Genomic DNA, 12,719 nt, shown 5'->3' with positions numbered 1-12,719 from the left:
AGAACTAACGCTCCATTTTTAAGACCAAATAATTACAGACTTTACAGTTGAGACTAAATGTCATCCGATAGTCTCTCGTTTTAATAAGCGGAGCATGAGATTCATGAATAAAATGATGGATCAATAGAAAAACTTACAAAGGGTGGTAGCTTTTCAATCACGGAACCATTTTAAATCAAGGTTGGATGCCTTTTTAAAAAAAAAGCTCTGCTCTAGAAATTATTCTCAGGAAATTCTATGGCCGGTGTAATAAAGAAGCTCAGATGAGAGTCTCACAATGGCCCTCTGGCCGTGGAATCTAGGAATCTACGAGCGAGCTCTGAAAAGCTGCATGAAGCAAGAGGAAAGTTCACGTACATGTTTTCTTGTTAGCTTGATAAAAGCCAAACGCCTCCTTTTCAAGAGCCAGGATGGAACGTCCTTTTCTGAAAACTGGCATCCTGCCTCTACGCAAACTGCTGGATGAATGCCATTTCTACTGTTTTGCCTGCATTATTTGTATCTCTCTCGGAGACAGAAAATGCAAAGCAAACGGCTCATCTTTTATTGAATGCTAAGGAGTTTTTGCAGGTTATATTATCCAAGCAAAGTGATCTTGTGACACAGACCAGCATGAGAATACTGTTTCATTACAAGGATTGCATTTTCACTTGCAAACACCTGCATCTTCTGCCAGAAATCTAGGCCACTTTGAAAGAGTGTCCTTTCTGTAGGGAATTTGCACTGAAACGTCACACATCGAAAGCCAGCTAAACAGCTCTGTGATGACCATAGGCCCCTGCGTTGGAATAGTTGTGTACATATGTGAGATGTCTGCAGCTGAAGATCATAGCCACTGAGCTATGACTCACACATGGTTTAGGTTACGAGGAGTCTGAGAAGGGTACATGGAATGACTAGTAAACCTAAGCCTGCCAGTCTGTCAATTCTAGGAAGATAATACAGCAGGTGATTAATAAAGAACTGAAGGAGGGTAATGCAATTAATGCAAATCAGCATGGATTTATGGAAAACCGAGCCTCTCAAAGGAACGGCATATCTCTTTTTGAAGAGATTATACATTTGGTTCATAACAGTAATGGTGCTAATGTAATAGACTTAAAATTCTGCAAGTAATTTGAAACTAGAGAATTACCATGGGCTGTATTAAAGAAATTAAAAACTGGCTAACGGACAGGTCAGAAAATACCATTGTAAAGAGGAATTCACCACTGAGCCGGGGTATTTCTACTGGGATTCCATGGGGCTCAGATCTTGGCCTTTTTCTGTTTAACATTTTCATCAGTAACCGTAACACACAGCAGTACCTCGGAGAAGGGTTACCGATGACACACGAATGGGGGGAGTGGTAGATAGCAAAGAGGACGGGAATCAATGCAGAGAGATCTAGGTAAGCTGAGAGTTCAAATATGATTTGTTTTAATATGGCTAAATGCAAATGTGTATCCTGAGGAACCAAGAATGTCGGTCCAGCTTTGTTGCTCTGTGTGGGGCTCTCTCCTGGGAAGCAGTGACTGAGGGAGAGCTAGGGGTCATGATGGATACTCAGTGTAATACGAGCACCCAGCGAAACACTGTGGCCGAAAGAGCTAATGTGCTGTCTGGATACATAACCCAGGGAATCGGAAGCAAGAGCAGGGCAGTTGTTACCTCTCCCTTTGGCACTGCGTAACAGGGCTTGAGAAGCTGTGGAGGGGTCTGGAGACCACAATGCAAGACAGAAGGATGTTGAGGAACTGAAGATGGTTCAGGGAAGAACCACAGGATTCAATGATTATGAAAAGACTAGCCAACTAGCCCATCAGAAAACGGGATTTTCAGGTCTCTCCTCCACGTCGGTTTTCTCTCCTGAGCCTCTGGTCTCTCGCTCCGACTCTCTCTCTCTCCTCCTCCCCCCCCTCTCTCAGTAGGAATAAGAGATCCTCCAGAATAGGGCTTTATTCCGGAGGATCGTGCCAGTCTGGACGCTCTTTTCCGGCTTTTCCCCAAGCCGGAAAAAAAGCAGCGGCCATGTTTATTTAAATCCCGCGGGGGTTATTTAAATCCCCCGCGGATTTCCCCATTCCAAAGTTTGAAATTAGCATGCCTATTCCGAAGAAGGGGCCAGTCTAGACGTAGTCTATATGATTAGAAAACAGTAATAAACTCAAAGAGCTCAATCCGGTTGATTTAACAGAGAAGGGTCGGAGGTGATTTGATTATGGTCCGTACATACCTAAACGGGGAACACACATTTAACAATGGGCTCACCAGTCTGTCAGAGCAAGGTTTAACACAATCCAGTCACCAGAAGTTGAAGCGAGGCAAATTCAGGCTAGGAACTAGCCCAATTGTCCCGATGGACTTTGACATGGCCAAGGTGAGTCCCATGCCAGGCAAGATTTGGGGATGGGAAATCAGTTCAGATGGCAGTCTGTGGCACGTCCATGTGGTTGGTATTCTGCAACTATCCAGGATCTCCCAGGAGTTCCATGACCGTATTTATTGCATAGCTCGCGTAAGGACCTGCCGTACCCAGCTTATCGATGTTTATTTCCTGGAACTACTCTGGTAAATGTCGATTAACTAAGCATGAAAGAAAAATGCATATTTAGGTGAACTTTAAATCTTCACCTTTAAGGGAAGACGGACAATTCAGGGAACTACAGACCACTCAGCCTCACCTCACTCCCTGGGAAAATCATGGAGGGGCTCCTCAAGGAATCCATTTTGAAGCCCTTGGAGGAGAGGAAAGTGATCAGGAATAGTCAACATGTATTCACCAAGGGCAAGTCGTGCCTGAACAATCTGATTAGCTTCTATGATGAGGTAACTGGCTCTGTGGATATGGGGAAGTCAGTGGATGTTATATATCTTGACTTTAGCAAAGCTTTTGATACGGCCTCCCACAATATTCTTGCCAGCAAGTTAAAGGAGTATGGATTGGATAAATGGACTGTAAGGTGGATAAAAAGCTGGCTAGATGGTTGGGCTCAACAGGTAGTGATCAATGGCTCAGTGTCAGGTTGGTGGTTGGTTTCTAGTGGTGTACTCTTAGGGTTGGTTCTAGGGCTGGTTTTGTTCAATATCTTTATTAATGACCTGGATGAGGGGATGGATTGCACCCTCAACAAGTTTGCGGATGACACTAAGCTTGGGGGAGAGGTAGATACACTGGAGGGCAGAGAGAGGGTCCAGAGTGACCTAGACACATTGGAGGATTGGGCCAAAAGAAACCTGAGACTCAACATGGACAAGTGCAGAGTCCTGCACTTCGGACAGAAGAATCCCAAACATAGTTACAGGCTGGGGACCGACTGGCTAGATAGCAGTTCTGCAGAAAAGGACCAGGGGTTGACAGTGGATGAGAAGCTGGATATGAGTCAACAGGGCGCCCTTGTAGCCAAGAAGGCTAATGGCATATTAGGGTGCATTAGGAGGAGCGTTGCCAGCAGATCCAGAGAAGTGATTATTCCCCTTCATTCGGCTCTAGGGAGGCCACATGTGGAGTCTTGTGTCCAGTTCTGAGGCCCCCATTACAGAAAGTGTACGCATTGGAGAGGGTCCAGTGGAGGGCAACCAAAATGATGAGGGGGCTGGAGCACATGACCTATGAGGAGAGGCTGAGGGATTTGGGCTTGTTTAGTCTGCAGAAGAGAAGAGTGTGTGTGTGGGGGGGGGGGGGGGGAGGGGTTGATTGCAGCCTTCAACTCCCTGCAGGAAGGTTCCAAAGAAGAGGCTGTTCTCAGTGGTGACAGATGGCAGAACGAGGAGCAATGGTCTCAAGTTGCAGTGGGGGGAGGTCCAGGTTGGATATTAGGAAAAGCCATTTCCCTAGGAGGGTGGGGAAGCCCTGGGCTGGGTTCCCTAGGGAGGGGGTGGAATCTCCATCCCTAGAGGTGTTTAAGTCTCGGCTTGGCCATACCCTGGCTGGGATGATTGAGTTGGGGTTGGTCCTGCTTTGGGCAGGGGGCTGGACTCGATGCCTCCTGAGGTCTTGGCCAGCCCTAGGACTCTAGAATTCTATCTGTGAAGCCGGCTCTGTCAAATCTTTGTGCTTGTGGCTGTAGAATAAGTGAAGGGTGGGGCGCGGAGACAGGAACACACCTGTAGATGTCTTGTACGCCAGGGCGGCCTGGGTTCCAGTTGCTATAGAGCAAAGCAGGTGCCTAAGGTGTTTCACGTTGCTAGGAAAATTTCCCTGTTCAAACCCCGTTTGCGAACTTCCTGTTTCTCAAGTAAAAATAGACTTGAAGCTGCGCTGCTCCCGTGTGCAAGGTTCTTTCATGTCTTAATCATTCCGCAGATAAAACATGAGCTTGGCTCCCTGGTGCCACTTGCTCTGCTCAGTCCAAAATATTATTCAAAAGGACCTGGCATCAGAAAGGCAAATTATTTCCTTTGTAAGTTAAAATGTAGAAAGTCGGAGGCGAAGTAAAACATCTCCTGCTCCTGGGACGGCCTGGGGGCATGCTGGGGAAGGCAGGTCATTCCGCGCTGATACTGAGTAATTTCTCCCAGTCAGTCAATGTGAGTGATGGAGTTGCCATCAGTTCAATCCAATAGGCAGGAGCTGTCTTTCCTGTTTTGAAAAGTAAACGGTGGAGCTCCCTTGGCCACGTATCGACTAAAGTCAAATTCAACAACTTAGACCCGAAACCCTCATTTAAGATGATCGTTCATTGACTGGTGCTTAGGCTGCATTTTGCACATTTTCTTCTATCTATAAAATATGAACTAGCTACCGAAATCAGGATTCCATAGTCTCCACACACCGATCGATTGGGCTGAGATCTCTGATATGAGCTAAGGATGCAGAGTTGGACTTGGTTTAATTTGTAGTATGGTTTCGTATTTACAACAGGGCTTTTGTGAAGATCTTCCTGAGCCCCCAAGTTTCACAGATTTGTAGTAAAAATGCTTCTCCGAGAACTCCTCTCGATACTGTTGCTTGTTATATTTTGTTCTTCTTTTCCTCTCCTAAGAGATGTAGAGCTGGAATCACAAACAATATCAGGTAGCATGTCTGCCCAATTGTGCACTGTGATCAGCAGAGGTTCAGAGTGAAGCAGGAAGGGTCTGATCCTATTATATTTTTTATTCATTGTCTGGTTCAGTTGTGAACAATTCAGGGAAGATGTTGCTAAACTGGCGAGGGCTGAGAAACAAGGGGAAAGGAACACAAGCCAGAATAGAGAAAAATGGTTAAAGAATATTGAGGTAGGCAAGATAGATTTAACTTGACAGGGCCTGATGAAATTCATCACGGGGTACTTTAGCCGCTAGCTGAAGCAATCTTGGAACTGTTAGCAATTATTTTTGAGAATTCATGGAGGACAGGTGAAGCCCAATAAGACTGGAGAAGGGCCAATATACCTATCTTTTAAAGGGTATCCAGGGAATTGTAGGACAGGCAGACTATCTTAGATACCTGGAAAGATACTGGAACAAACTATTAAACAATCAGTTTGCAAACGATTAAAAAATATGGGAAGCTAGCAAGGCTGTAAATAGCAGCCACAGTGGATTTGTTAAGAATGAAGCTTGTCAAACTAACCTTGTTTCCTTCTCTCACAGGGTTACTGGCCTAGTGACTAGGAGGAAGTTGAGGATGTGATATATCTCGGTTGTAGTAAGGTTTTTCACATATTCCCACGTTACAGTCTCATGAAATAGACAAAGTCATAGAATCATAGAATAATAGGACTGGAAGGGACCTCGAGAGGTCATCGAGTCCAGCCCCCCACCTTCAAGGCAGGACCAAGCTCTGTCTACACCATCCCTGACAGATGTCTATCTAACCTGTTCTTAAATATCTCCAGAGAGGGAGATTCCACCACCTCCCTTGGCAATTTATTCCAATATTTGACCACCCTGACAGTTAGGAATTTTTTCCTAATGTCCAATCTAAACCTCCCCTGCTGCACTTTAAGCCCATTACTCCTTGTCCTGTCCTCAGAAACCAAGAGGAACAAATTTTCTCCTTCCTTCTTGTGACACCCTTTTAGATATTTGAAAACCGCTCTCATGTCCCCCCTTAATCTTCTTTTTTCCAAACTAAACAAGCCCAGTTCATGAAGCCTGGCTTCATAGGTCATGTTCTCTAGACCTTTAATCATTCTTGTCGCTCTTCTCTGTACCCTTTCCAATTTCTCCACATCTTTCTTGAAATGTGGCGCCCAGAACTAGACACAGTACTCCAGCTGAGGCCTAACTAGTGCAGAGTAGAGCGGCAGAATGACTTCACGAGTTTTGCTTACCACACACCTGTTGATACAACCTAGAATCATATTTGCTTTTTTTGCAACAGCATCACACTGTTGACTCATATTCAACTTGTGGTCCACTATGACCCCTAGATTCCTTTCCGCCATGCTCCTTTCTAGACAGTCGCTTCCCATCTTGTATGTATGGAACTGATTGTTCCTTCCTAAGTGGAGCACTTTGCATTTCTCTTTATTAAACCTCATCCTGTTTACCTCTGACCATTTCTCTAACTTGCTAAGGTCATTTTGAATTATGTCCCTATCCTCCAAAGAAGTCGCAACCCCACCCAGTTTGGTATCATCTGCAAACTTAATAAGCGTACTCTCTATCCCAATATCTACATCATTGATGAAGATATTGAACAGTACGGGTCCCAAAACAGACCCTTGAGGAACTCCACTTGTTATCCCTTTCCAGCAGGATTTAGAACCGTTAACAACAACTCTCTGACTACGGTTATCCAGCCAATTATGCACCCACCTTATCGTGGCCCTATCTAAGTTATATTTGCCTAGTTTATCAATAAGAATATCATGCGAGACCGTATCAAATGCCTTACTAAAGTCTAGGTATATGACATCCACCGCTTCTCCCTTATCCACAAGGCTCGTTATCCTATCAAAGAAAGCTATCAGATTAGTTTGGCATGACTTGTTCTTCACAAACCCATGCTGGCTATTCCCTATCACTTTATTACCTTCCAAGTGTTTGCATATGATTTCCTTAATTACCTGCTCCATTATCTTCCCTGGGACAGACGTTAAACTGACCGGTCTGTAGTTTCCTGGGTTGTTCTTATTCCCCTTTTTATAGATGGGCACAATATTTGCCCTTTTCCAGTCTTCTGGAATCTTCCCTGTCTGCCATGATTTTTCAAAGATCATAGCTAAAGGCTTAGATACCTCCTCTATCAGCTCCTTGAGTATCCTGGGATGCATTTCATCAGGTCCTGGTGACTTTTCTGACATCTAACTTTCCTAAGTGATTTTTAACTTGTTCTTTGTGTATCCTATCTTCTAAACTTACCCTCTCTCTGCTTGTATTCACTACATTAGGCACACCTCCAGACTTCTCGGTGAAGACCGAAACAAAGAAGTCATTGAGCATCTCTGCCTTTTCCAAGTTCCCTGTTACTGCTTCTCCCTTCTCACTGAGCAGTGGGCCTACCCTGTCCTTGGTCTTCCTCTTGCTTTTAATGTATTTATAAAAGGTCTTCTTGTTTCCCTTTATGCCTGTAGCTAGTTTGATCTCATTTTGTGCCTTTGCCTTTCTAATCTTGCCCCTGCATTCCCATGTTGCTTGCCTATATTCATCCTTTGTTATTTGTCCTAGTTTCCATTTTTTATATGACTCCTTTTTTATTTTGTGACTTACACAAAGTCAATGTGGTCTAGAGCGGCGTTTCTTAAACTGTGTTCCGAGGTACACCGGTGTGCCGCAAGGCAGTTGGAGGTGTGCCACGGAGAGAACTGAATTCAAAATGGCCACCCTTAAAGGGACAAGCCTCTTTTTTTTTTTTATTGACAACTTTTCCCTGGGGCTATTTTTGGTTTTTTTGGTCAACAACCTTTCCCTGGGGAATGGATGCCCTTAAAGGGGCAAGCCTCCTTTTTTTCTTTTTTGGTCAACAACTTTTCCCTGTTTTGTTTTCTCAACAAAAAATCCTTGGTGTTCCCCATAAAAAAATTATTTTTTTGGTGTTCCTTGGTCTTCAAAAGTTTAAGAAACAGTGGTCTAGAGGAAATTACTGTAAGGTGGGTGCTAAACTGGGGATGGATCAGTTCTGTTCATTCCCTCTGGGGCATCTGGTATTGGCCACTGCGGCAGACAGGACACTGGGCTGGATGGACCTTTGGTCTCACTCAATATGGCGGATGTTTTCTCGTGGGGTTTCGCAAGGGCCTGCCCTAAGTCGAATGCTAGTCTATATTTTCATTAATGGCTGGGATAATCAAGTGGCGAGGATGTTCGTAAAATTTGCCGATGACAAATTGGTGATGATGCCAAGCTGAGAAGCATTTGGAGGGCAGGGTTAGAATTCAACTCGACCGCGACAAACTGAAGAATTGGTCTGAAATAAATAAGGTGATATTAAGATGAGTGCAAAGCACTTCCCTAGAAAGGAAAAAGTAACTGCACAACTAGAAAATGGGGAAGAATCGGCTAAGTGACAGAGGATCACACATTGAATGAGTCAGCAATGTGAGGCAGTTGCAAAGAAAGGCTAATAGTCTCCTGGCGGGTGTTAATTGGACTATTGTCAGTAAGGCATGGAAGATGCTTGTCCTTTTGCGGATTTAGCAGGGGTGCTGTATCCAATTCTGGGTGCCACACTTTCAGGAAGGGATGGATAAATGGGAGAGTCCAGAGGAGAGCAACAAACATGATAAAAGGTTCAGAAAACCTGATGTATGAGGAATGATTAAAAGTAGGCAAGTTTAGCCCTGAAGAAAGAAGACTGAACGGACACCTGATAATAGCCTTCAACTACGTTAAGGGCTGTTATACAGAGTATGGCGGTCAATTGCTCTCCATCATCACGGAAGGTGGGCTAATCTGTGATGAGCTCAGTGTACAACACGGCAGATCTAGGTTAAATATCAGCAGAGAATCAAACTGATGTAGCTGTGGCACAGGGCTCCAGGCGATGTTCTGGAATCCTTGTCAATGGAGGTTTTTAAGAAAATAGTTAAACATCTGCCAGAGAGAGTCCAAGTACCCTGAGTCCTGTCTCCATTCAGGGGACTGTACTAGGTGACCTCTTGGGGTTCTTTTCAGACCTACATTTCTCTGAGTTCCTACGAGCCACAGGAATGATTCAAAGATTGAAGTCCAGGCCTTACAGAGAGAACCTCTTTGGTAAGCCAAGAGGCGACTTGATCCATCTATAGTATCTGCTCGAGGAACAGAAATTTGAGAAGAGGGTTTTTCAGTCTAGCAGGCAAAGAGATAAGATCCAAAGGTTGGGACTTGAAGCTTAACAATTCACACTAGAAATAAGGCAGACGTTTTTACCCGTGGAGTTGTGGTGACTGCTCCATTCACCTAAAAAAATTGCCAGTCTTGATTTAGAACAATGCTGTACTTCAGTCAGTTATCTGAGAGAAGTCCTCCGGCCTGTGTTACAAAATCACAGAATCATAGACCACTAGAACTGGCAGGGACCTTGAGAGGTCATGAGTTCTAGTCCCCTGCTGTCATGGCAGGGCCAAGCACTGTCTAGATCGTTATACAGCAGGTTGGACTAGTTGATCACAATGCTCCCATCTGGCTTTGTAAAGTATGAACCCTTGTCTCTCTTTTGCTGCACTACACTTTGAAAGCAGTGGTCAATATTTGTATAGTCAACATTTTCCCACAGGCAGGTATGGTTGAAACGCTGCAGTTCCTTTCTAGCCTTAGCATGCACAGAATGTCAGTTTCCCATGCACCGTTGTGTGGCTGAGTCCTGACTTTGTTTAAAGGAGTCTCAGAGGGGGATCTGTATTAGTCTGTAACTTTAAAAGCAACAAGTTGTCCTGAGGCACTTTAGAGACTTACACAAATATGTAGTATCAGGAGCTTTCCTAGGCAAAACCCACTTCCTCGGATGAGCTGGAGTGGAAATGACAAACCAAGATATTTATAACAGCAAGAACCAGCACCTATCAATTGTAGGACCAGCGCTAATGAGGCTACTTAAGTAGTCTGGAAGTGTCCCATTCTTAGCTTTTGATGTAAAAATGCAGGTTTTCAAGGCAGGGGAGACGGGCTTTATAATGCGACGTCCAGTGAAGGTCTTTGTTCAAGTCCAAGGACAGTGTCAGATTTGCAGAGGAATACGCTGTCTCAGTAACTGGGCAGTGAATTCCTTTGGAGAAGAAGGGCTTCTTTTAAATCCATGGCTGAGTGCCTGGCAGGTTACAGTGTCTCCTGACAGCGTTGTGTGTTGCCATTTCTGGTGTCTGATTTGTGTCCATTGACTCAGGGACTGTCCGGTTTGGCCAATGTCTGTGGCAGAGGGCACTGCTGGCACTTGATGGTATGGATCCCATCAGCAGATGTGTAGGCATGTGCAGGAATGCCTGATGTGGTGGCTGATGTGGATAAGAACATAAGAACGGCCGTACTGGGTCAGACCAAAGGTCCATCTAGCCCAGTAGACTGTCTGCCGACAGTGGCCAACACCAGGTGCCCCAGAGAGGGTGGACCGAAGACAATGATCAAGCGATTTGTCTCCTGCCATCCCTCTCCAGCTTCTGACAGACAGAGGCCAGGGACACCATTTTATCCCCTGGCTAATAGCCTTGTATGGACCTAACCTCCATGAAATTATCTAGCTTCCCTTTAAACTCTATTATAGTCCTAGCCTTCACAGCCTCCTCTGGCAAGGAGTTCCACAGGTTGACTACACGCTGTGTGAAGAAGAACTTTCTTTTATTCGTTTTAAACCTGCTACCCACTAACTTGATTTGGTGACCTCTAGTTCTTCTATTATGGGAACTAATAAATAACTTTTCTTTATTCACCCTCTCCACACCACTCGTGATTTTATAGACCTCTATCATATCCCTCCCTCAGTCTCCTCTTTTCTAAGCTGAAAAGTCCCAGTCGCTTTATCCTCTCTTCATATGGGACCCGTTCCAAACCCCTCATCATTTTAGTTGCCCTTTTCTGAACCCTTTCCAAGGCCAAAATATCTTTTTTGAGGTGAGGAGACCACATCTGTACACAGTATTCCAGATGTGGGCGTACCATAGTTTTATACAGGGGGGCTATGTCTACACTGGCATGATTTTCCGGAAATGCTTAAAACAGAACAGTTTTCCATTGTAAGTATTTCTGGAAAAAGCGCGTCTACATTGGCAGGATGCTTTTCCAGAAAAGCACTTTTTCCGGAAAAGCGTCCATGTCAATGTAGACGCACTTTTCCACAAAAAAGCCCCGATTGTCATTTTCGCGATCGGGGCTTTTTTGCGGAAAAGAAATCTGTGCTTTCTACACTGGCCCTTTTCCAGAACAGTTTTCCGGAAAAGGACTTTTGCCCGAACGGGAGCAGCATAGCTTTTCCAGAAAAGCACTGATGATTTTACAGTAGATCGTCAGTGCTTTTCCGGAAATTCAAGGGGCTAATGTAGACAGCTGGCAAGTTATTCCAGAAAAGCGGCTGATTTTCCGGAATAAGTAGCCAGTGTAGACACAGCCAGGCAGTAAGATATTCTGTGTCTTATTTTCTATCCCTTTCTTAATAATTCCTAGCATCCTATTTGCCTTTTTGACCGCCGCTGCACACTGTGTGGAAGTTTTCAGAGAACTGTCCACGATAACTCCTAGATCTCTTTCCTGATTTGTCGTAGCCAAATTAGCCCCCATCATACTGTACGTATAGTTGGGGTTGTTTTTCCCAATGTGCATTACTTTACACTTATCCACATTAAATTTCATTTGCCATTTTGTTGCCCAATCACTCAGTTTGGTGAGATCTTCTTGGAGCCCTTCACAGTCTGCTTCTGTCTTGACTATCCTAAACAGTTTATTATCATCTGCAAACTTTACCACCTCCCTGCTTATCCCTTTCTCCAGATCATTTATGAATAAGTTGAAAAGGATTGGTCTCAGGACTGACCCTTGGGGAACACCATTAGTTACCCCTCTCCAATCTGAAAATTTACCATTTATTCCTACCCTTTGTTTCCTGTCTTTTAACCAGTTCTCAATCCAAGAAAGGACCTTCTCTCTTATCCCATGGCCATGTAATTTACACAAGAGCCTTTGGTGAGGGACCTTGTCAAAGGCTTTCTGAAAATCTAAGTGTACTATATCTACTGGATCCCCCTTGTCTGTCTTGTTAACCCCTTCAAAGAACTCTAAGGGTATGTCTACACTAGCCACCCTAGTTTGAACTAGGGTGGCTAATGTAGTCATTCGAACTTGCAAATGAAGCCCGGGATTTAAATAAATGGATGGATGGCAGGAGACAAATCGCTTGATCATTGTCTTCGGTCCACCCTTTCTGGGGCACCTGGTACTGGCCACTGTCGGAAGACAGGCTACTGGGCTAGATGGACCTTTGGTCTGACCCAGTACAGCCGTTCTTATGTTCTTATCCCGGGCTTCATTTGCATGTTCCCGGGCGCCGCCATTTTTAAATGCCAGGTAGTTCAAACTACTTGCCCACGGTTACACGCACCACGGGCTAGGTAATTCGAATTAAAGCTCCTAATTTGAACTACCGTTACTCCTCATTGCAGCTGCTACGATGGGCACCTTTTGCCTTGTCCGACGTGTGGTGACACCGGTGTGGCTATGCAGATTCCTTATGACAAACATGCAAGTGTTAGGAAGATTGGAGCCCAAGATGGCAACTTCAGCATTTGGCTTTTCGTGCGTGAACGATGTAACTCGTCACAGCCCGCCACGTGGAAAAGCCCATATAAGTACATAGCTGATTCCAAAGTGCGTCTGGAGAGGGATGCCGTCTTTTCTCGTATAGC

The sequence above is a fragment of the Pelodiscus sinensis genome, chromosome 5 (genome assembly GCF_052426305.1).
Source record: "Pelodiscus sinensis isolate ZL-2025 chromosome 5, ASM5242630v1, whole genome shotgun sequence".
In the NCBI taxonomy this organism is placed as follows: domain Eukaryota; kingdom Metazoa; phylum Chordata; order Testudines; family Trionychidae; genus Pelodiscus; species Pelodiscus sinensis.
The sequence above is the reverse complement of the archived record's forward strand: the minus strand, read 5'-3'. Positions refer to the sequence as shown.